At 56.4% G+C, this 24,145-nt stretch overlaps 1 long non-coding RNA gene across 1 annotated transcript in view; it reads right to left on the minus strand.

Annotated features, from left to right (window-relative positions):
• The window catches only part of LOC147600854 (uncharacterized), an 840,330-nt gene that overhangs the window by 322,324 nt on the left and 493,861 nt on the right, over window positions 1–24,145 (minus strand). The gene's annotated exons all lie outside the window — the stretch shown is intronic.

Below are 24,145 nucleotides of genomic sequence, written 5' to 3' on the forward strand. Positions count from 1 at the left end.
TCTGGGCTGTTAGCAAGAGCGAGTGAAGAGCAGCAAGAGCTTTCCTTGCTGACCCTTTTCACGTGGGAGATTAGCTAGACATTTGCCGGTTTAGTGCCTTGTTTCTTCTGCGCAGCTTGCACAAAGCTCATTGCGGCTTTCGCGGTTCGAGTTGTGCATCGCCGGAGCTCTGCGGGAAAGAGCGAGAGAAGAGCCGCGAAAGCTCCGAGTGCGGCCAGCTCGCGTGTAGCCGCGATGATGCGCTGTTCGCCGGTTGGAGGGCGACTGCCTTCTGCGCGGCTGGTTCCAAGTTGACGGTAACTGCCAGCGTGCTAGCTGTGTAGGACAGTGAAGAGGCTGACGTGTGTGTGTCCGTAGAGCTGCTAGAAAGCGTACGTGAAGAGCAGGAAGGGCTTTCAGAGCAGCCGGTTCTCGTCTTGGACAGTCGCCACACATCCGCACTTTTAGTGCCTCAGAACCCCGGACAGCTTGCAAAACACGGCTGTAACTGTCCCAGCGCAAGCTGTTCAGGAAAGCACAGAAACGCGATGTTCGCAAGCTTTTAGCGCTGCTCGCAAGAAGCCTCCGGAGCAGGCACTTCTCGTGCGGCAACAACCGTGCCTTCTACGATCTTTCCTAGCCTCTTTTCCTCCGGGCAGGCGGCTTGAGCTGATGTGAAGTGTTGGTGGGCAAATCATCCAGAGAAGAGTCGCAATGCTTCTGGGCTGTTAGCAAGAGCGAGTGAAGAGCAGCAAGAGCTTTCCTTGCTGACCCTTTTCACGTGGGAGATTAGCTAGACATTTGCCGGTTTAGTGCCTTGTTTCTTCTGCGCAGCTTGCACAAAGCTCATTGCGGCTTTCGCGGTTCGAGTTGTGCATCGCCGGAGCTCTGCGGGAAAGAGCGAGAGAAGAGCCGCGAAAGCTCCGAGTGCGGCCAGCTCGCGTGTAGCCGCGATGATGCGCTGTTCGCCGGTTGGAGGGCGACTGCCTTCTGCGCGGCTGCTTCCAAGTTGACGGTAAGTGCCAGCGTGCTAGCTGTGTAGGACAGTGAAGAGGCTGACGTGTGTGTGTCCGTAGAGCTGCTAGAAAGCGTACGTGAAGAGCAGGAAGGGCTTTCAGAGCAGCCGGTTCTCGTCTTGGACAGTCGCCACACATCCGCACTTTTAGTGCCTCAGAACCCCGGACAGCTTGCAAAACACGGCTGTAACTGTCCCAGCGCAAGCTGTTCAGGAAAGCACAGAAACGCGATGTTCGCCTGCTTTTAGCGCTGCTCGCAAGAAGCCTCCGGAGCAGGCACTTCTCGTGCGGCAACAACCGTGCCTTCTACGATCTTTCCTAGCCTCTTTTCCTCCGGGCAGGCGGCTTGAGCTGATGTGAAGTGTTGGTGGGCAAATCATCCAGAGAAGAGTCGCAATGCTTCTGGGCTGTTAGCAAGAGCGAGTGAAGAGCAGCAAGAGCTTTCCTTGCTGACCCTTTTCACGTGGGAGATTAGCTGGACATTTGCCGGATTAGTGCCTTGTTTCTTCTGCGCAGCTTGCACAAAGCTCATTGCGGCTTTCGCGGTTCGAGTTGTGCATCGCCGGAGCTCTGCGGGAAAGAGCGAGAGAAGAGCCGCGAAAGCTCCGAGTGCGGCCAGCTCGCGTGTAGCCGCGATGATGCGCTGTTCGCCGGTTGGAGGGCGACTGCCTTCTGCGCGGCTGGTTCCAAGTTGACGGTAACTGCCAGCGTGCTAGCTGTGTAGGACAGTGAAGAGGCTGACGTGTGTGTGTCCGTAGAGCTGCTAGAAAGCGTACGTGAAGAGCAGGAAGGGCTTTCAGAGCAGCCGGTTCTCGTCTTGGACAGTCGCCACACATCCGCACTTTTAGTGCCTCAGAACCCCGGACAGCTTGCAAAACACGGCTGTAACTGTCCCAGCGCAAGCTGTTCAGGAAAGCACAGAAACGCGATGTTCGCGTGCTTTTAGCGCTGCTCGCAAGAAGCCTCCGGAGCAGGCACTTCTCGTGCGGCAACAACCGTGCCTTCTACGATCTTTCCTAGCCTCTTTTCCTCCGGGCAGCCGGCTTGAGCTGATGTGAAGTGTTGGTGGGCAAATCATCCAGAGAAGAGTCGCAATGCTTCTGGGCTGTTAGCAAGAGCGAGTGAAGAGCAGCAAGAGCTTTCCTTGCTGACCCTTTTCACGTGGGAGATTAGCTAGACATTTGCCGGTTTAGTGCCTTGTTTCTTCTGCGCAGCTTGCACAAAGCTCATTGCGGCTTTCGCGGTTCGAGTTGTGCATCGCCGGAGCTCTGCGGGAAAGAGCGAGAGAAGAGCCGCGAAAGCTCCGAGTGCGGCCAGCTCGCGTGTAGCCGCGATGATGCGCTGTTCGCCGGTTGGAGGGCGACTGCCTTCTGCGCGGCTGGTTCCAAGTTGACGGTAAGTGCCAGCGTGCTAGCTGTGTAGGACAGTGAAGAGGCTGACGTGTGTGTGTCCGTAGAGCTGCTAGAAAGCGTACGTGAAGAGCAGGAAGGGCTTTCAGAGCAGCCGGTTCTCGTCTTGGACAGTCGCCACACATCCGCACGTTTAGTGCCTCAGAACCCCGGACAGCTTGCAAAACACGGCTGTAACTGTCCCAGCGCAAGCTGTTCAGGAAAGCACAGAAACGCGATGTTCGCGTGCTTTTAGCGCTTCTCGCAAGAAGCCTCCGGAGCAGGCACTTCTCGTGCGGCAACAACCGTGCCTTCTACGATCTTTCCTAGCCTCTTTTCCTCCGGGCAGGCGGCTTGAGCTGATGTGAAGTGCTGGTGGGCAAATCATCCAGAGAAGAGTCGCAATGCTTCTGGGCTTTTACCAAGAGCGAGTGAAGAGCAGCAAGAGCTTTCCTTGCTGACCCTTTTCACGTGGGAGATTAGCTAGACATTTGCCGGTTTAGTGCCTTGTTTCTTCTGCGCAGCTTGCACAAAGCTCATTGCGGCTTTCGCGGACCGAGATGTGCATCGCCGGAGCTCTGCGGGAAAGAGCGAGAGAAGAGCCGCGAAAGCTCCGATTGCGGCCAGCTCGCGTGTAGCCGCGATGATGCGCTGTTCGCCGGTTGGAGGGCGACTGCCTTCTGCGCGGCTGCTTCCAAGTTGACGGTAAGTGCCAGCGTGCTAGCTGTGTAGGACAGTGAAGAGGCTGACGTGTGTGTGTCCGTAGAGCTGCTAGAAAGCGTACGTGAAGAGCAGGAAGGGCTTTCAGAGCAGCCGGTTCTCGTCTTGGACAGTCGCCACACATCCGCACTTTTAGTGCCTCAGAACCCCGGACAGCTTGCAAAACACGGCTGTAACTGTCCCAGCGCAAGCTGTTCAGGAAAGCACAGAAACGCGATGTTCGCAAGCTTTTAGCGCTGCTCGCAAGAAGCCTCCGGAGCAGGCACTTCTCGTGCGTAACAACCGTGCCTTCTACGATCTTTCCTAGCCTCTTTTCCTCCGGGCAGCCGGCTTGAGCTGATGTGAAGTGTTGGTGGGCAAATCATCCAGAGAAGAGTCGCAATGCTTCTGGGCTGTTAGCAAGAGCTTTCCTTGCTGACCCTTTTCACGTGGGAGATTAGCTAGACATTTGCCGGTTTAGTGCCTTGTTTCTTCTGCGCAGCTTGCACAAAGCTCATTGCGGCTTTCGCGGTTCGAGTTGTGCATCGCCGGAGCTCTGCGGGAAAGAGCGAGAGAAGAGCCGCGAAAGCTCCGAGTGCGGCCAGCTCGCGTGTAGCCGCGATGATGCGCTGTTCGCCGGTTGGAGGGCGACTGCCTTCTGCGCGGCTGCTTCCAAGTTGACGGTAAGTGCCAGCGTGCTAGCTGTGTAGGACAGTGAAGAGGCTGACGTGTGTGTGTCCGTAGAGCTGCTAGAAAGCGTACGTGAAGAGCAGGAAGGGCTTTCAGAGCAGCCGGTTCTCGTCTTGGACAGTCGCCACACATCCGAACTTTTAGTGCCTCAGAACCCCGGACAGCTTGCAAAACACGGCTGTAACTGTCCCAGCGCAAGCTGTTCAGGAAAGCACAGAAACGCGATGTTCGCGTGCTTTTAGCGCTGCTCGCAAGAAGCCTCCGGAGCAGGCACTTCTCGTGCGGCAACAACCGTGCCTTCTACGATCTTTCCTAGCCTCTTTTCCTCCGGGCAGGCGGCTTGAGCTGATGTGAAGTGTTGGTGGGCAAATCATCCAGAGAAGAGTCGCAATGCTTCTGGGCTGTTAGCAAGAGCGAGTGAAGAGCAGCAAGAGCTTTCCTTGCTGACCCTTTTCACGTGGGAGCTTAGCTAGACATTTGCCGGTTTAGTGCCTTGTTTCTTCTGCGCAGCTTGCACAAAGCTCATTGCGGCTTTCGCGGTTCGAGTTGTGCATCGCCGGAGCTCTGCGGGAAAGAGCGAGAGAAGAGCCGCGAAAGCTCCGAGTGCGGCCAGCTCGCGTGTAGCCGCGATGATGCGCTGTTCGCCGGTTGGAGGGCGACTGCCTTCTGCGCGGCTGCTTCCAAGTTGACGGTAACTGCCAGCGTGCTAGCTGTGTAGGACAGTGAAGAGGCTGACGTGTGTGTGTCCGTAGAGCTGCTAGAAAGCGTACGTGAAGAGCAGGAAGGGCTTTCAGAGCAGCCGGTTCTCGTCTTGGACAGTCGCCACACATCCGCACTTTTAGTGCCTCAGAACCCCGGACAGCTTGCAAAACACGGCTGTAACTGTCCCAGCGCAAGCTGTTCAGGAAAGCACAGAAACGCGATGTTCGCAAGCTTTTAGCGCTGCTCGCAAGAAGCCTCCGGAGGAGGCACTTCTCGTGCGGCAACAACCGTGCCTTCTACGATCTTTCCTAGCCTCTTTTCCTCCGGGCAGGCGGCTTGAGCTGATGTGAAGTGTTGGTGGGCAAATCATCCAGAGAAGAGTCGCAATGCTTCTGGGCTGTTAGCAAGAGCGAGTGAAGAGCAGCAAGAGCTTTCCTTGCTGACCCTTTTCACGTGGGAGATTAGCTGGACATTTGCCGGTTTAGTGCCTTGTTTCTTCTGCGCAGCTTGCACAAAGCTCATTGCGGCTTTCGCGGTTCGAGTTGTGCATCGCCGGAGCTCTGCGGGAAAGAGCGAGAGAAGAGCCGCGAAAGCTCCGAGTGCGGCCAGCTCGCGTGTAGCCGCGATGATGCGCTGTTCGCCGGTTGGAGGGCGACTGCCTTCTGCGCGGCTGCTTCCCGGTTGACGGTAAGTGCCAGCGTGCTAGCTGTGTAGGACAGTGAAGAGGCTGACGTGTGTGTGTCCGTAGAGCTGCTAGAAAGCGTACGTGAAGAGCAGGAAGGGCTTTCAGAGCAGCCGGTTCTCGTCTTGGACAGTCGCCACACATCCGAACTTTTAGTGCCTCAGAACCCCGGACAGCTTGCAAAACACGGCTGTAACTGTCCCAGCGCAAGCTGTTCAGGAAAGCACAGAAACGCGATGTTCGCGTGCTTTTAGCGCTGCTCGCAAGAAGCCTCCGGAGCAGGCACTTCTCGTGCGGCAACAACCGTGCCTTCTACGATCTTTCCTAGCCTCTTTTCCTCCGGGCAGGCGGCTTGAGCTGATGTGAAGTGTTGGTGGGCAAATCATCCAGAGAAGAGTCGCAATGCTTCTGGGCTGTTAGCAAGAGCGAGTGAAGAGCAGCAAGAGCTTTCCTTGCTGACCCTTTTCACGTGGGAGCTTAGCTAGACATTTGCCGGTTTAGTGCCTTGTTTCTTCTGCGCAGCTTGCACAAAGCTCATTGCGGCTTTCGCGGTTCGAGTTGTGCATCGCCGGAGCTCTGCGGGAAAGAGCGAGAGAAGAGCCGCGAAAGCTCCGAGTGCGGCCAGCTCGCGTGTAGCCGCGATGATGCGCTCTTCGCCGGTTGGAGGGCGACTGCCTTCTGCGCGGCTGCTTCCAAGTTGACGGTAAGTGCCAGCGTGCTAGCTGTGTAGGACAGTGAAGAGGCTGACGTGTGTGTGTCCGTAGAGCTGCTAGAAAGCGTACGTGAAGAGCAGGAAGGGCTTTCAGAGCAGCCGGTTCTCGTCTTGGACAGTCGCCACACATCCGCACTTTTAGTGCCTCAGAACCCCGGACAGCTTGCAAAACACGGCTGTAACTGTCCCAGCGCAAGCTGTTCAGGAAAGCACAGAAACGCGATGTTCGCAAGCTTTTAGAGCTGCTCGCAAGAAGCCTCCGGAGGAGGCACTTCTCGTGCGGCAACAACCGTGCCTTCTACGATCTTTCCTAGCCTCTTTTCCTCCGGGCAGGCGGCTTGAGCTGATGTGAAGTGTTGGTGGGCAAATCATCCAGAGAAGAGTCGCAATGCTTCTGGGCTGTTAGCAAGAGCGAGTGAAGAGCAGCAAGAGCTTTCCTTGCTGACCCTTTTCACGTGGGAGATTAGCTGGACATTTGCCGGTTTAGTGCCTTGTTTCTTCTGCGCAGCTTGCACAAAGCTCATTGCGGCTTTCGCGGTTCGAGTTGTGCATCGCCGGAGCTCTGCGGGAAAGAGCGAGAGAAGAGCCGCGAAAGCTCCGAGTGCGGCCAGCTCGCGTGTAGCCGCGATGATGCGCTGTTCGCCGGTTGGAGGGCGACTGCCTTCTGCGCGGCTGCTTCCCGGTTGACGGTAAGTGCCAGCGTGCTAGCTGTGTAGGACAGTGAAGAGGCTGACGTGTGTGTGTCCGTAGAGCTGCTAGAAAGCGTACGTGAAGAGCAGGAAGGGCTTTCAGAGCAGCCGGTTCTCGTCTTGGACAGTCGCCACACATCCGAACTTTTAGTGCCTCAGAACCTCGGACAGCTTGCAAAACACGGCTGTAACTGTCCCAGCGCAAGCTGTTCAGGAAAGCACAGAAACGCGATGTTCGCAAGCTTTTAGCGCTGCTCGCAAGAAGCCTCCGGAGGAGGCACTTCTCGTGCGGCAACAACCGTGCCTTCTACGATCTTTCCTAGCCTCTTTTCCTCCGGGCAGCCGGCTTGAGCTGATGTGAAGTGTTGGTGGGCAAATCATCCAGAGAAGAGTCGCAATGCTTCTGGGCTGTTAGCAAGAGCGAGTGAAGAGCAGCAAGAGCTTTCCTTGCTGACCCTTTTCACGTGGGAGATTAGCTAGACATTTGCCGGTTTAGTGCCTTGTTTCTTCTGCGCAGCTTGCACAAAGCTCATTGCGGCTTTCGCGGTTCGAGTTGTGCATCGCCGGAGCTCTGCGGGAAAGAGCGAGAGAAGAGCCGCGAAAGCTCCGAGTGCGGCCAGCTCGCGTGTAGCCGCGATGATGCGCTCTTCGCCGGTTGGAGGGCGACTGCCTTCTGCGCGGCTGCTTCCAAGTTGACGGTAAGTGCCAGCGTGCTAGCTGTGTAGGACAGTGAAGAGGCTGACGTGTGTGTGTCCGTAGAGCTGCTAGAAAGCGTACGTGAAGAGCAGGAAGGGCTTTCAGAGCAGCCGGTTCTCGTCTTGGACAGTCGCCACACATCCGCACTTTTAGTGCCTCAGAACCCCGGACAGCTTGCAAAACACGGCTGTAACTGTCCCAGCGCAAGCTGTTCAGGAAAGCACAGAAACGCGATGTTCGCGTGCTTTTAGAGCTGCTCGCAAGAAGCCTCCGGAGCAGGCACTTCTCGTGCGGCAACAACCGTGCCTTCTACGATCTTTCCTAGCCTCTTTTCCTCCGGGCAGCCGGCTTGAGCTGATGTGAAGTGTTGGAGGGCAAATCATCCAGAGAAGAGTCGCAATGCTTCTGGGCTGTTAGCAAGAGCGAGTGAAGAGCAGCAAGAGCTTTCCTTGCTGACCCTTTTCACGTGGGAGATTAGCTGGACATTTGCCGGTTTAGTGCCTTGTTTCTTCTGCGCAGCTTGCACAAAGCTCATTGCGGCTTTCGCGGACCGAGATGTGCATCGCCGGAGCTCTGCGGGAAAGAGCGAGAGAAGAGCCGCGAAAGCTCCGATTGCGGCCAGCTCGCGTGTAGCCGCGATGATGCGCTCTTCGCCGGTTGGAGGGCGACTGCCTTCTGCGCGGCTGCTTCCAAGTTGACGGTAACTGCCAGCGTGCTAGCTGTGTAGGACAGTGAAGAGGCTGACGTGTGTGTGTCCGTAGAGCTGCTAGAAAGCGTACGTGAAGAGCAGGAAGGGCTTTCAGAGCAGCCGGTTCTCGTCTTGGACAGTCGCCACACATCCGCACTTTTAGTGCCTCAGAACCCCGGACAGCTTGCAAAACACGGCTGTAACTGTCCCAGCGCAAGCTGTTCAGGAAAGCACAGAAACGCGATGTTCGCGTGCTTTTAGCGCTGCTCGCAAGAAGCCTCCGGAGCAGGCACTTCTCGTGCGTAACAACCGTGCCTTCTACGATCTTTCCTAGCCTCTTTTCCTCCGGGCAGCCGGCTTGAGCTGATGTGAAGTGTTGGTGGGCAAATCATCCAGAGAAGAGTCGCAATGCTTCTGGGCTGTTAGCAAGAGCTTTCCTTGCTGACCCTTTTCACGTGGGAGATTAGCTAGACATTTGCCGGTTTAGTGCCTTGTTTCTTCTGCGCAGCTTGCACAAAGCTCATTGCGGCTTTCGCGGTTCGAGTTGTGCATCGCCGGAGCTCTGCGGGAAAGAGCGAGAGAAGAGCCGCGAAAGCTCCGAGTGCGGCCAGCTCGCGTGTAGCCGCGATGATGCGCTGTTCGCCGGTTGGAGGGCGACTGCCTTCTGCGCGGCTGCTTCCAAGTTGACGGTAAGTGCCAGCGTGCTAGCTGTGTAGGACAGTGAAGAGGCTGACGTGTGTGTGTCCGTAGAGCTGCTAGAAAGCGTACGTGAAGAGCAGGAAGGGTTTTCAGAGCAGCCGGTTCTCGTCTTGGACAGTCGCCACACATCCGAACTTTTAGTGCCTCAGAACCCCGGACAGCTTGCAAAACACGGCTGTAACTGTCCCAGCGCAAGCTGTTCAGGAAAGCACAGAAACGCGATGTTCGCAAGCTTTTAGCGCTGCTCGCAAGAAGCCTCCGGAGGAGGCACTTCTCGTGCGGCAACAACCGTGCCTTCTACGATCTTTCCTAGCCTCTTTTCCTCCGGGCAGCCGGCTTGAGCTGATGTGAAGTGTTGGTGGGCAAATCATCCAGAGAAGAGTCGCAATGCTTCTGGGCTGTTAGCAAGAGCGAGTGAAGAGCAGCAAGAGCTTTCCTTGCTGACCCTTTTCACGTGGGAGATTAGCTAGACATTTGCCGGTTTAGTGCCTTGTTTCTTCTGCGCAGCTTGCACAAAGCTCATTGCGGCTTTCGCGGTTCGAGTTGTGCATCGCCGGAGCTCTGCGGGAAAGAGCGAGAGAAGAGCCGCGAAAGCTCCGAGTGCGGCCAGCTCGCGTGTAGCCGCGATGATGCGCTGTTCGCCGGTTGGAGGGCGACTGCCTTCTGCGCGGCTGCTTCCAAGTTGACGGTAACTGCCAGCGTGCTAGCTGTGTAGGACAGTGAAGAGGCTGACGTGTGTGTGTCCGTAGAGCTGCTAGAAAGCGTACGTGAAGAGCAGGAAGGGCTTTCAGAGCAGCCGGTTCTCGTCTTGGACAGTCGCCACACATCCGCACTTTTAGTGCCTCAGAACCCCGGACAGCTTGCAAAACACGGCTGTAACTGTCCCAGCGCAAGCTGTTCAGGAAAGCACAGAAACGCGATGTTCGCGTGCTTTTAGAGCTGCTCGCAAGAAGCCTCCGGAGCAGGCACTTCTCGTGCGGCAACAACCGTGCCTTCTACGATCTTTCCTAGCCTCTTTTCCTCCGGGCAGGCGGCTTGAGCTGATGTGAAGTGTTGGAGGGCAAATCATCCAGAGAAGAGTCGCAATGCTTCTGGGCTGTTAGCAAGAGCGAGTGAAGAGCAGCAAGAGCTTTCCTTGCTGACCCTTTTCACGTGGGAGATTAGCTAGACATTTGCCGGTTTAGTGCCTTGTTTCTTCTGCGCAGCTTGCACAAAGCTCATTGCGGCTTTCGCGGTTCGAGTTGTGCATCGCCGGAGCTCTGCGGGAAAGAGCGAGAGAAGAGCCGCGAAAGCTCCGAGTGCGGCCAGCTCGCGTGTAGCCGCGATGATGCGCTGTTCGCCGGTTGGAGGGCGACTGCCTTCTGCGCGGCTGCTTCCAAGTTGACGGTAAGTGCCAGCGTGCTAGCTGTGTAGGACAGTGAAGAGGCTGACGTGTGTGTGTCCGTAGAGCTGCTAGAAAGCGTACGTGAAGAGCAGGAAGGGCTTTCAGAGCAGCCGGTTCTCGTCTTGGACAGTCGCCACACATCCGCACTTTTAGTGCCTCAGAACCCCGGACAGCTTGCAAAACACGGCTGTAACTGTCCCAGCGCAAGCTGTTCAGGAAAGCACAGAAACGCGATGTTCGCAAGCTTTTAGCGCTGCTCGCAAGAAGCCTCCGGAGGAGGCACTTCTCGTGCGGCAACAACCGTGCCTTCTACGATCTTTCCTAGCCTCTTTTCCTCCGGGCAGGCGGCTTGAGCTGATGTGAAGTGTTGGTGGGCAAATCATCCAGAGAAGAGTCGCAATGCTTCTGGGCTGTTAGCAAGAGCGAGTGAAGAGCAGCAAGAGCTTTCCTTGCTGACCCTTTTCACGTGGGAGATTAGCTGGACATTTGCCGGTTTAGTGCCTTGTTTCTTCTGCGCAGCTTGCACAAAGCTCATTGCGGCTTTCGCGGTTCGAGTTGTGCATCGCCGGAGCTCTGCGGGAAAGAGCGAGAGAAGAGCCGCGAAAGCTCCGAGTGCGGCCAGCTCGCGTGTAGCCGCGATGATGCGCTGTTCCCCGGTTGGAGGGCGACTGCCTTCTGCGCGGCTGCTTCCAAGTTGACGGTAAGTGCCAGCGTGCTAGCTGTGTAGGACAGTGAAGAGGCTGACGTGTGTGTGTCCGTAGAGCTGCTAGAAAGCGTACGTGAAGAGCAGGAAGGGCTTTCAGAGCAGCCGGTTCTCGTCTTGGACAGTCGCCACACATCCGCACTTTTAGTGCCTCAGAACCCCGGACAGCTTGCAAAACACGGCTGTAACTGTCCCAGCGCAAGCTGTTCAGGAAAGCACAGAAACGCGATGTTCGCGTGCTTTTAGCGCTGCTCGCAAGAAGCCTCCGGAGCAGGCACTTCTCGTGCGGCAACAACCGTGCCTTCTACGATCTTTCCTAGCCTCTTTTCCTCCGGGCAGGCGGCTTGAGCTGATGTGAAGTGTTGGTGGGCAAATCATCCAGAGAAGAGTCGCAATGCTTCTGGGCTGTTACCAAGAGCGAGTGAAGAGCAGCAAGAGCTTTCCTTGCTGACCCTTTTCACGTGGGAGATTAGCTAGACATTTGCCGGTTTAGTGCCTTGTTTCTTCTGCGCAGCTTGCACAAAGCTCATTGCGGCTTTCGCGGACCGAGATGTGCATCGCCGGAGCTCTGCGGGAAAGAGCGAGAGAAGAGCCGCGAAAGCTCCGAGTGCGGCCAGCTCGCGTGTAGCCGCGATGATGCGCTGTTCGCCGGTTGGAGGGCGACTGCCTTCTGCGCGGCTGCTTCCCGGTTGACGGTAAGTGCCAGCGTGCTAGCTGTGTAGGACAGTGAAGAGGCTGACGTGTGTGTGTCCGTAGAGCTGCTAGAAAGCGTACGTGAAGAGCAGGAAGGGCTTTCAGAGCAGCCGGTTCTCGTCTTGGACAGTCGCCACACATCCGCACTTTTAGTGCCTCAGAACCCCGGACAGCTTGCAAAACACGGCTGTAACTGTCCCAGCGCAAGCTGTTCAGGAAAGCACAGAAACGCGATGTTCGCAAGCTTTTAGCGCTGCTCGCAAGAAGCCTCCGGAGGAGGCACTTCTCGTGCGGCAACAACCGTGCCTTCTACGATCTTTCCTAGCCTCTTTTCCTCCGGGCAGGCGGCTTGAGCTGATGTGAAGTGTTGGTGGGCAAATCATCCAGAGAAGAGTCGCAATGCTTCTGGGCTGTTAGCAAGAGCGAGTGAAGAGCAGCAAGAGCTTTCCTTGCTGACCCTTTTCACGTGGGAGATTAGCTAGACATTTGCCGGTTTAGTGCCTTGTTTCTTCTGCGCAGCTTGCACAAAGCTCATTGCGGCTTTCGCGGTTCGAGTTGTGCATCGCCGGAGCTCTGCGGGAAAGAGCGAGAGAAGAGCCGCGAAAGCTCCGAGTGCGGCCAGCTCGCGTGTAGCCGCGATGATGCGCTGTTCGCCGGGTGGAGGGCGACTGCCTTCTGCGCGGCTGCTTCCAAGTTGACGGTAACTGCCAGCGTGCTAGCTGTGTAGGACAGTGAAGAGGCTGACGTGTGTGTGTCCGTAGAGCTGCTAGAAAGCGTACGTGAAGAGCAGGAAGGGCTTTCAGAGCAGCCGGTTCTCGTCTTGGACAGTCGCCACACATCCGCACTTTTAGTGCCTCAGAACCCCGGACAGCTTGCAAAACACGGCTGTAACTGTCCCAGCGCAAGCTGTTCAGGAAAGCACAGAAACGCGATGTTCGCGTGCTTTTAGAGCTGCTCGCAAGAAGCCTCCGGAGCAGGCACTTCTCGTGCGGCAACAACCGTGCCTTCTACGATCTTTCCTAGCCTCTTTTCCTCCGGGCAGGCGGCTTGAGCTGATGTGAAGTGTTGGAGGGCAAATCATCCAGAGAAGAGTCGCAATGCTTCTGGGCTGTTAGCAAGAGCGAGTGAAGAGCAGCAAGAGCTTTCCTTGCTGACCCTTTTCACGTGGGAGCTTAGCTAGACATTTGCCGGTTTAGTGCCTTGTTTCTTCTGCGCAGCTTGCACAAAGCTCATTGCGGCTTTCGCGGTTCGAGTTGTGCATCGCCGGAGCTCTGCGGGAAAGAGCGAGAGAAGAGCCGCGAAAGCTCCGAGTGCGGCCAGCTCGCGTGTAGCCGCGATGATGCGCTGTTCGCCGGTTGGAGGGCGACTGCCTTCTGCGCGGCTGCTTCCAAGTTGACGGTAAGTGCCAGCGTGCTAGCTGTGTAGGACAGTGAAGAGGCTGACGTGTGTGTGTCCGTAGAGCTGCTAGAAAGCGTACGTGAAGAGCAGGAAGGGCTTTCAGAGCAGCCGGTTCTCGTCTTGGACAGTCGCCACACATCCGCACTTTTAGTGCCTCAGAACCCCGGACAGCTTGCAAAACACGGCTGTAACTGTCCCAGCGCAAGCTGTTCAGGAAAGCACAGAAACGCGATGTTCGCGTGCTTTTAGAGCTGCTCGCAAGAAGCCTCCGGAGCAGGCACTTCTCGTGCGGCAACAACCGTGCCTTCTACGATCTTTCCTAGCCTCTTTTCCTCCGGGCAGGCGGCTTGAGCTGATGTGAAGTGTTGGTGGGCAAATCATCCAGAGAAGAGTCGCAATGCTTCTGGGCTTTTACCAAGAGCGAGTGAAGAGCAGCAAGAGCTTTCCTTGCTGACCCTTTTCACGTGGGAGCTTAGCTAGACATTTGCCGGTTTAGTGCCTTGTTTCTTCTGCGCAGCTTGCACAAAGCTCATTGCGGCTTTCGCGGTTCGAGTTGTGCATCGCCGGAGCTCTGCGGGAAAGAGCGAGAGAAGAGCCGCGAAAGCTCCGAGTGCGGCCAGCTCGCGTGTAGCCGCGATGATGCGCTGTTCGCCGGTTGGAGGGCGACTGCCTTCTGCGCGGCTGGTTCCAAGTTGACGGTAAGTGCCAGCGTGCTAGCTGTGTAGGACAGTGAAGAGGCTGACGTGTGTGTGTCCGTAGAGCTGCTAGAAAGCGTACGTGAAGAGCAGGAAGGGCTTTCAGAGCAGCCGGTTCTCGTCTTGGACAGTCGCCACACATCCGCACTTTTAGTGCCTCAGAACCCCGGACAGCTTGCAAAACACGGCTGTAACTGTCCCAGCGCAAGCTGTTCAGGAAAGCACAGAAACGCGATGTTCGCGTGCTTTTAGCGCTTCTCGCAAGAAGCCTCCGGAGCAGGCACTTCTCGTGCGGCAACAACCGTGCCTTCTACGATCTTTCCTAGCCTCTTTTCCTCCGGGCAGGCGGCTTGAGCTGATGTGAAGTGTTGGTGGGCAAATCATCCAGAGAAGAGTCGCAATGCTTCTGGGCTGTTAGCAAGAGCGAGTGAAGAGCAGCAAGAGCTTTCCTTGCTGACCCTTTTCACGTGGGAGATTAGCTAGACATTTGCCGGTTTAGTGCCTTGTTTCTTCTGCGCAGCTTGCACAAAGCTCATTGCGGCTTTCGCGGTTCGAGTTGTGCATCGCCGGAGCTCTGCGGGAAAGAGCGAGAGAAGAGCCGCGAAAGCTCCGATTGCGGCCAGCTCGCGTGTAGCCGCGATGATGCGCTCTTCGCCGGTTGGAGGGCGACTGCCTTCTGCGCGGCTGCTTCCAAGTTGACGGTAAGTGCCAGCGTGCTAGCTGTGTAGGACAGTGAAGAGGCTGACGTGTGTGTGTCCGTAGAGCTTCTAGAAAGCGTACGTGAAGAGCAGGAAGGGCTTTCAGAGCAGCCGGTTCTCGTCTTGGACAGTCGCCACACATCCGCACTTTTAGTGCCTCAGAACCCCGGACAGCTTGCAAAACACGGCTGTAACTGTCCCAGCGCAAGCTGTTCAGGAAAGCACAGAAACGCGATGTTCGCGTGCTTTTAGCGCTGCTCGCAAGAAGCCTCCGGAGCAGGCACTTCTCGTGCGGCAACAACCGTGCCTTCTACGATCTTTCCTAGCCTCTTTTCCTCCGGGCAGGCGGCTTGAGCTGATGTGAAGTGTTGGTGGGCAAATCATCCAGAGAAGAGTCGCAATGCTTCTGGGCTGTTAGCAAGAGCGAGTGAAGAGCAGCAAGAGCTTTCCTTGCTGACCCTTTTCACGTGGGAGATTAGCTGGACATTTGCCGGTTTAGTGCCTTGTTTCTTCTGCGCAGCTTGCACAAAGCTCATTGCGGCTTTCGCGGTTCGAGTTGTGCATCGCCGGAGCTCTGCGGGAAAGAGCGAGAGAAGAGCCGCGAAAGCTCCGAGTGCGGCCAGCTCGCGTGTAGCCGCGATGATGCGCTGTTCGCCGGTTGGAGGGCGACTGCCTTCTGCGCGGCTGCTTCCAAGTTGACGGTAAGTGCCAGCGTGCTAGCTGTGTAGGACAGTGAAGAGGCTGACGTGTGTGTGTCCGTAGAGCTGCTAGAAAGCGTACGTGAAGAGCAGGAAGGGTTTTCAGAGCAGCCGGTTCTCGTCTTGGACAGTCGTCACACATCTGCACTTTTAGTGCCTCAGAACCCCGGACAGCTTGCAAAACACGGCTGTAACTGTCCCAGCGCAAGCTGTTCAGGAAAGCACAGAAACGCGATGTTCGCGTGCTTTTAGCGCTGCTCGCAAGAAGCCTCCGGAGCAGGTACTTCTCGTGCGGCAACAACCGTGCCTTCTACGATCTTTCCTAGCCTCTTTTCCTCCGGGCAGGCGGCTTGAGCTGATGTGAAGTGTTGGTGGGCAAATCATCCAGAGAAGAGTCGCAATGCTTCTGGGCTGTTAGCAAGAGCGAGTGAAGAGCAGCAAGAGCTTTCCTTGCTGACCCTTTTCACGTGGGAGATTAGCTAGACATTTGCCGGTTTAGTGCCTTGTTTCTTCTGCGCAGCTTGCACAAAGCTCATTGCGGCTTTCGCGGACCGAGATGTGCATCGCCGGAGCTCTGCGGGAAAGAGCGAGAGAAGAGCCGCGAAAGCTCCGAGTGCGGCCAGCTCGCGTGTAGCCGCGATGATGCGCTGTTCGCCGGTTGGAGGGCGACTGCCTTCTGCGCGGCTGGTTCCAAGTTGACGGTAAGTGCCAGCGTGCTAGCTGTGTAGGACAGTGAAGAGGCTGACGTGTGTGTGTCCGTAGAGCTGCTAGAAAGCGTACGTGAAGAGCAGGAAGGGCTTTCAGAGCAGCCGGTTCTCGTCTTGGACAGTCGCCACACATCCGCACTTTTAGTGCCTCAGAACCCCGGACAGCTTGCAAAACACGGCTGTAACTGTCCCAGCGCAAGCTGTTCAGGAAAGCACAGAAACGCGATGTTCGCGTGCTTTTAGCGCTTCTCGCAAGAAGCCTCCGGAGCAGGCACTTCTCGTGCGTAACAACCGTGCCTTCTACGATCTTTCCTAGCCTCTTTTCCTCCGGGCAGCCGGCTTGAGCTGATGTGAAGTGTTGGTGGGCAAATCATCCAGAGAAGAGTCGCAATGCTTCTGGGCTGTTAGCAAGAGCTTTCCTTGCTGACCCTTTTCACGTGGGAGATTAGCTAGACATTTGCCGGTTTAGTGCCTTGTTTCTTCTGCGCAGCTTGCACAAAGCTCATTGCGGCTTTCGCGGTTCGAGTTGTGCATCGCCGGAGCTCTGCGGGAAAGAGCGAGAGAAGAGCCGCGAAAGCTCCGAGTGCGGCCAGCTCGCGTGTAGCCGCGATGATGCGCTGTTCGCCGGTTGGAGGGCGACTGCCTTCTGCGCGGCTGCTTCCAAGTTGACGGTAACTGCCAGCGTGCTAGCTGTGTAGGACAGTGAAGAGGCTGACGTGTGTGTGTCCGTAGAGCTGCTAGAAAGCGTACGTGAAGAGCAGGAAGGGCTTTCAGAGCAGCCGGTTCTCGTCTTGGACAGTCGCCACACATCCGCACTTTTAGTGCCTCAGAACCCCGGACAGCTTGCAAAACACGGCTGTAACTGTCCCAGCGCAAGCTGTTCAGGAAAGCACAGAAACGCGATGTTCGCGTGCTTTTAGAGCTGCTCGCAAGAAGCCTCCGGAGCAGGCACTTCTCGTGCGGCAACAACCGTGCCTTCTACGATCTTTCCTAGCCTCTTTTCCTCCGGGCAGGCGGCTTGAGCTGATGTGAAGTGTTGGAGGGCAAATCATCCAGAGAAGAGTCGCAATGCTTCTGGGCTGTTAGCAAGAGCGAGTGAAGAGCAGCAAGAGCTTTCCTTGCTGACCCTTTTCACGTGGGAGATTAGCTAGACATTTGCCGGTTTAGTGCCTTGTTTCTTCTGCGCAGCTTGCACAAAGCTCATTGCGGCTTTCGCGGTTCGAGTTGTGCATCGCCGGAGCTCTGCGGGAAAGAGCGAGAGAAGAGCCGCGAAAGCTCCGAGTGCGGCCAGCTCGCGTGTAGCCGCGATGATGCGCTGTTCGCCGGTTGGAGGGCGACTGCCTTCTGCGCGGCTGCTTCCAAGTTGACGGTAAGTGCCAGCGTGCTAGCTGTGTAGGACAGTGAAGAGGCTGACGTGTGTGTGTCCGTAGAGCTGCTAGAAAGCGTACGTGAAGAGCAGGAAGGGCTTTCAGAGCAGCCGGTTCTCGTCTTGGACAGTCGCCACACATCCGCACTTTTAGTGCCTCAGAACCCCGGACAGCTTGCAAAACACGGCTGTAACTGTCCCAGCGCAAGCTGTTCAGGAAAGCACAGAAACGCGATGTTCGCGTGCTTTTAGCGCTGCTCGCAAGAAGCCTCCGGAGCAGGCACTTCTCGTGCGGCAACAACCGTGCCTTCTACGATCTTTCCTAGCCTCTTTTCCTCCGGGCAGGCGGCTTGAGCTGATGTGAAGTGTTGGTGGGCAAATCATCCAGAGAAGAGTCGCAATGCTTCTGGGCTGTTAGCAAGAGCGAGTGAAGAGCAGCAAGAGCTTTCCTTGCTGACCCTTTTCACGTGGGAGATTAGCTAGACATTTGCCGGTTTAGTGCCTTGTTTCTTCTGCGCAGCTTGCACAAAGCTCATTGCGGCTTTCGCGGTTCGAGTTGTGCATCGCCGGAGCTCTGCGGGAAAGAGCGAGAGAAGAGCCGCGAAAGCTCCGATTGCGGCCAGCTCGCGTGTAGCCGCGATGATGCGCTCTTCGCCGGTTGGAGGGCGACTGCCTTCTGCGCGGCTGCTTCCAAGTTGACGGTAAGTGCCAGCGTGCTAGCTGTGTAGGACAGTGAAGAGGCTGACGTGTGTGTGTCCGTAGAGCTTCTAGAAAGCGTACGTGAAGAGCAGGAAGGGCTTTCAGAGCAGCCGGTTCTCGTCTTGGACAGTCGCCACACATCCGCACTTTTAGTGCCTCAGAACCCCGGACAGCTTGCAAAACACGGCTGTAACTGTCCCAGCGCAAGCTGTTCAGGAAAGCACAGAAACGCGATGTTCGCGTGCTTTTAGCGCTGCTCGCAAGAAGCCTCCGGAGGAGGCACTTCTCGTGCGGCAACAACCGTGCCTTCTACGATCTTTCCTAGCCTCTTTTCCTCCGGGCAGGCGGCTTGAGCTGATGTGAAGTGTTGGTGGGCAAATCATCCAGAGAAGAGTCGCAATGCTTCTGGGCTGTTAGCAAGAGCGAGTGAAGAGCAGCAAGAGCTTTCCTTGCTGACCCTTTTCACGTGGGAGATTAGCTGGACATTTGCCGGTTTAGTGCCTTGTTTCTTCTGCGCAGCTTGCACAAAGCTCATTGCGGCTTTCGCGGTTCGAGTTGTGCATCGCCGGAGCTCTGCGGGAAAGAGCGAGAGAAGAGCCGCGAAAGCTCCGAGTGCGGCCAGCTCGCGTGTAGCCGCGATGATGCGCTGTTCGCCGGTTGGAGGGCGACTGCCTTCTGCGCGGCTGGTTCCAAGTTGACGGTAAGTGCCAGCGTGCTAGCTGTGTAGGACAGTGAAGAGGCTGACGTGTGTGTGTCCGTAGAGCTGCTAGAAAGCGTACGTGAAGAGCAGGAAGGGTTTTCAGAGCAGCCGGTTCTCGTCTTGGACAGTCGCCACACATCTGCACTTTTAGTGCCTCAGAACCCCGGACAGCTTGCAAAACACGGCTGTAACTGTCCCAGCGCAAGCTGTTCAGGAAAGCACAGAAACGCGATGTTCGCGTGCTTTTAGCGCTGCTCGCAAGAAGCCTCCGGAGCAGGCACTTCTCGTGCGGCAACAACCGTGCCTTCTACGATCTTTCCTAGCCTCTTTTCCTCCGGGCAGGCGGCTTGAGCTGATGTGAAGTGTTGGTGGGCAAATCATCCAGAGAAGAGTCGCAATGCTTCTGGGCTGTTAGCAAGAGCGAGTGAAGAGCAGCAAGAGCTTTCCTTGCTGACCCTTTTCACGTGGGAGATTAGCTAGACATTTGCCGGTTTAGTGCCTTGTTTCTTCTGCGCAGCTTGCACAAAGCTCATTGCGGCTTTCGCGGACCGAGATGTGCATCGCCGGAGCTCTGCGGGAAAGAGCGAGAGAAGAGCCGCGAAAGCTCCGATTGCGGCCAGCTCGCGTGTAGCCGCGATGATGCGCTCTTCGCCGGTTGGAGGGCGACTGCCTTCTGCGCGGCTGGTTCCAAGTTGACGGTAAGTGCCAGCGTGCTAGCTGTGTAGGACAGTGAAGAGGCTGACGTGTGTGTGTTTGTAGAGCTGCTAGAAAGCGTACGTGAAGAGCAGGAAGGGCTTTCAGAGCAGCCGGTTCTCGTCTTGGACAGTCGCCACACATCCGCACTTTTAGTGCCTCAGAACCCCGGACAGCTTGCAAAACACGGCTGTAACTGTCCCAGCGCAAGCTGTTCAGGAAAGCACAGAAACGCGATGTTCGCGTGCTTTTAGCGCTTCTCGCAGAAGCCTCCTGAGCAGGCACTTCTCGTGCGTAACAACCGTGCCTTCTACGATCTTTCCTAGCCTCTTTTCCTCCGGGCAGCCGGCTTGAGCTGATGTGAAGTGTTGGTGGGCAAATCATCCAGAGAAGAGTCGCAATGCTTCTGGGCTGTTAGCAAGAGCTTTCCTTGCTGACCCTTTTCACGTGGGAGATTAGCTAGACATTTGCCGGTTTAGTGCCTTGTTTCTTCTGCGCAGCTTGCACAAAGCTCATTGCGGCTTTCGCGGTTCGAGTTGTGCATCGCCGGAGCTCTGCGGGAAAGAGCGAGAGAAGAGCCGCGAAAGCTCCGAGTGCGGCCAGCTCGCGTGTAGCCGCGATGATGTGCTGTTCGCCGGTTGGAGGGCGACTGCCTTCTGCGCGGCTGGTTCCAAGTTGACGGTAAGTGCCAGCGTGCTAGCTGTGTAGGACAGTGAAGAGGCTGACGTGTGTGTGTCCGTAGAGCTGCTAGAAAGCGTACGTGAAGAGCAGGAAGGGCTTTCAGAGCAGCCGGTTCTCGTCTTGGACAGTCGCCACACATCTGCACTTTTAGTGCCTCAGAACCCCGGACAGCTTGCAAAACACGGCTGTAACTGTCCCAGCGCAAGCTGTTCAGGAAAGCACAGAAACGCGGTGTTCGCAAGCTTTTAGCGCTGCTCGCAAGAAGCCTCCGGAGCAGGCACTTCTCGTGCGGCAACAACCGTGCCTTCTACGATCTTTCCTAGCCTCTTTTCCTCCGGGCAGGCGGCTTGAGCTGATGTGAAGTGTTGGTGGGCAAATCATCCAGAGAAGAGTCGCAATGCTTCTGGGCTGTTAGCAAGAGCGAGTGAAGAGCAGCAAGAGCTTTCCTTGCTGACCCTTTTCACGTGGGAGATTAGCTAGACATTTGCCGGTTTAGTGCCTTGTTTCTTCTGCGCAGCTTGCACAAAGCTCATTGCGGCTTTCGCGGTTCGAGTTGTGCATCGCCGGAGCTCTGCGGGAAAGAGCGAGAGAAGAGCCGCGAAAGCTCCGATTGCGGCCAGCTCGCGTGTAGCCGCGATGATGCGCTCTTCGCCGGTTGGAGGGCGACTGCCTTCTGCGCGGCTGGTTCCAAGTTGACGGTAAGTGCCAGCGTGCTAGCTGTGTAGGACAGTGAAGAGGCTGACGTGTGTGTGTCCGTAGAGCTGCTAGAAAGCGTACGTGAAGAGCAGGAAGGGCTTTCAGAGCAGCCGGTTCTCGTCTTGGACAGTCGCCACACATCCGCACTTTTAGTGCCTCAGAACCCCGGACAGCTTGCAAAACACGGCTGTAACTGTCCCAGCGCAAGCTGTTCAGGAAAGCACAGAAACGCGATGTTCGCGTGCTTTTAGCGCTTCTCGCAAGAAGCCTCCGGAGCAGGCACTTCTCGTGCGTAACAACCGTGCCTTCTACGATCTTTCCTAGCCTCTTTTCCTCCGGGCAGCCGGCTTGAGCTGATGTGAAGTGTTGGTGGGCAAATCATCCAGAGAAGAGTCGCAATGCTTCTGGGCTGTTAGCAAGAGCTTTCCTTGCTGACCCTTTTCACGTGGGAGATTAGCTAGACATTTGCCGGTTTAGTGCCTTGTTTCTTCTGCGCAGCTTGCACAAAGCTCATTGCGGCTTTCGCGGTTCGAGTTGTGCATCGCCGGAGCTCTGCGGGAAAGAGCGAGAGAAGAGCCGCGAAAGCTCCGAGTGCGGCCAGCTCGCGTGTAGCCGCGTTGATGCACTGTTCGCCGGTTGGAGGGCGACTGCCTTCTGCGCGGCTGGTTCCCAGTTGACGGTAAGTGCCAGCGTGCTAGCTGTGTAGGACAGTGAAGAGGCTGACGTGTGTGTGTCCGTAGAGCTGCTAGAAAGCGTACGTGAAGAGCAGGAAGGGCTTTCAGAGCAGCCGGTTCTCGTCTTGGACAGTCGCCACACATCTGCACTTTTAGTGCCTCAGAACCCCGGACAGCTTGCAAAACACGGCTGTAACTGTCCCAGCGCAAGCTGTTCAGGAAAGCACAGAAACGCGATGTTCGCAAGCTTTTAGCGCTGCTCGCAAGAAGCCTCCGGAGGAGGCACTTCTCGTGCGGCAACAACCGTGCCTTCTACGATCTTTCCTAGCCCCTTTTCCTCCGGGCAGCCGGCTTGAGCTGATGTGAAGTGTTGGTGGGCAAATCATCCAGAGAAGAGTCGCAATGCTTCTGGGCTGTTACCAAGAGCGAGTGAAGAGCAGCAAGAGCTTTCCTTGCTGACCCTTTTCACGTGGGAGATTAGCTGGACATTTGCCGGTTTAGTGCCTTGTTTCTTCTGCGCAGCTTGCACAAAGCTCATTGCGGCTTTCGCGGTTCGAGTTGTGCATCGCCGGAGCTCTGCGGGAAAGAGCGAGAGAAGAGCCGCGAAAGCTCCGAGTGCAGCCAGCTCGCGTGTAGCCGCGATGATGCGCTGTTCGCCGGTTGGAGGGCGACTGCCTTCTGCGCGGCTGCTTCCAAGTTGACGGTAAGTGCCAGCGTGCTAGCTGTGTAGGACAGTGAAGAGGCTGACGTGTGTGTGTCCGTAGAGCTGCTAGAAAGCGTACATGAAGAGCAGGAAGGGCTTTCAGAGCAGCCGGTTCTCGTCTTGGACAGTCGCCACACATCTGCACTTTTAGTGCCTCAGAACCCCGGACAGCTTGCAAAACACGGCTGTAACTGTCCCAGCGCAAGCTGTTCAGGAAAGCACAGAAACGCGATGTTCGCGTGCTTTTAGCGCTGCTCGCAAGAAGCCTCCGGAGCAGGCACTTCTCGTGCGGCAACAACCGTGCCTTCTACGATCTTTCCTAGCCTCTTTTCCTCCGGGCAGGCGGCTTGAGCTGATGTGAAGTGTTGGTGGGCAAATCATCCAGAGAAGAGTCGCAATGCTTCTGGGCTGTTAGCAAGAGCGAGTGAAGAGCAGCAAGAGCTTTCCTTGCTGACCCTTTTCACGTGGGAGATTAGCTGGACATTTGCCGGTTTAGTGCCTTGTTTCTTCTGCGCAGCTTGCACAAAGCTCATTGCGGCTTTCGCGGTTCGAGTTGTGCATCGCCGGAGCTCTGCGGGAAAGAGCGAGAGAAGAGCCGCGAAAGCTCCGAGTGCGGCCAGCTCGCGTGTAGCCGCGATGATGCGCTGTTCGCCGGTTGGAGGGCGACTGCCTTCTGCGCGGCTGCTTCCAAGTTGACGGTAAGTGCCAGCGTGCTAGCTGTGTAGGACAGTGAAGAGGCTGACGTGTGTGTGTCCGTAGAGCTGCTAGAAAGCGTACGTGAAGAGCAGGAAGGGTTTTCAGAGCAGCCGGTTCTCGTCTTGGACAGTCGCCACACATCTGCACTTTTAGTGCCTCAGAACCCCGGACAGCTTGCAAAACACGGCTGTAACTGTCCCAGCGCAAGCTGTTCAGGAAAGCACAGAAACGCGATGTTCGCAAGCTTTTAGCGCTGCTCGCAAGAAGCCTCCGGAGCAGGCACTTCTCGTGCGGCAACAACCGTGCCTTCTACGATCTTTCCTAGCCTCTTTTCCTCCGGGCAGGCGGCTTGAGCTGATGTGAAGTGTTGGTGGGCAAATCATCCAGAGAAGAGTCGCAATGCTTCTGGGCTGTTAGCAAGAGCGAGTGAAGAGCAGCAAGAGCTTTCCTTGCTGACCCTTTTCACGTGGGAGATTAGCTGGACATTTGCCGGTTTAGTGCCTTGTTTCTTCTGCGCAGCTTGCACAAAGCTCATTGCGGCTTTCGCGGTTCGAGTTGTGCATCGCCGGAGCTCTGCGGGAAAGAGCGAGAGAAGAGCCGCGAAAGCTCCGAGTGCGGCCAGCTCGCGTGTAGCCACGATGATGCGCTGTTCGCCGGTTGGAGGGCGACTGCCTTCTGCGCGGCTGCTTCCAAGTTGATGGTAACTGCCAGCGTGCTAGCTGTGTAGGACAGTGAAGAGGCTGACGTGTGTGTGTCCGTAGAGCTGCTAGAAAGCGTACGTGAAGAGCAGGAAGGGCTTTCAGAGCAGCCGGTTCTCGTCTTGGACAGTCGCCACACATCCGCACTTTTAGTGCCTCAGAACCCCGGACAGCTTGCAAAACACGGCTGTAACTGTCCCAGCGCAAGCTGTTCAGGAAAGCACAGAAACGCGATGTTCGCGTGCTTTTAGCGCTTCTCGCAAGAAGCCTCCGGAGCAGGCACTTCTCGTGCGTAACAACCGTGCCTTCTACGATCTTTCCTAGCCTCTTTTCCTCCGGGCAGCCGGCTTGAGCTGATGTGAAGTGTTGGTGGGCAAATCATCCAGAGAAGAGTCGCAATGCTTCTGGGCTGTTAGCAAGAGCTTTCCTTGCTGACCCTTTTCACGTGGGAGATTAGCTAGACATTTGCCGGTTTAGTGCCTTGTTTCTTCTGCGCAGCTTGCACAAAGCTCATTGCGGCTTTCGCGGTTCGAGTTGTGCATCGCCGGAGCTCTGCGTGAAAGAGCGAGAGAAGAGCCGCGAAAGCTCCGAGTGCGGCCAGCTCGCGTGTAGCCGCGATGATGCGCTGTTCGCCGGTTGGAGGGCGACTGCCTTCTGCGCGGCTGCTTCCAAGTTGACGGTAAGTGCCAGCGTGCTAGCTGTGTAGGACAGTGAAGAGGCTGACGTGTGTGTGTCCGTAGAGCTGCTAGAAAGCGTACGTGAAGAGCAGGAAGGGTTTTCAGAGCAGCCGGTTCTCGTCTTGGACAGTCGCCACACATCCGAACTTTTAGTGCCTCAGAACCCCGGACAGCTTGCAAAACACGGCTGTAACTGTCCCAGCGCAAGCTGTTCAGGAAAGCACAGAAACGCGATGTTCGCAAGCT

The sequence above is a fragment of the Chlamydotis macqueenii genome, chromosome 4 (assembly GCF_036417535.1).
Source record: "Chlamydotis macqueenii isolate bChlMac1 chromosome 4, bChlMac1.mat, whole genome shotgun sequence".
NCBI classification, from domain to species: Eukaryota; Metazoa; Chordata; class Aves; order Otidiformes; family Otididae; genus Chlamydotis; species Chlamydotis macqueenii.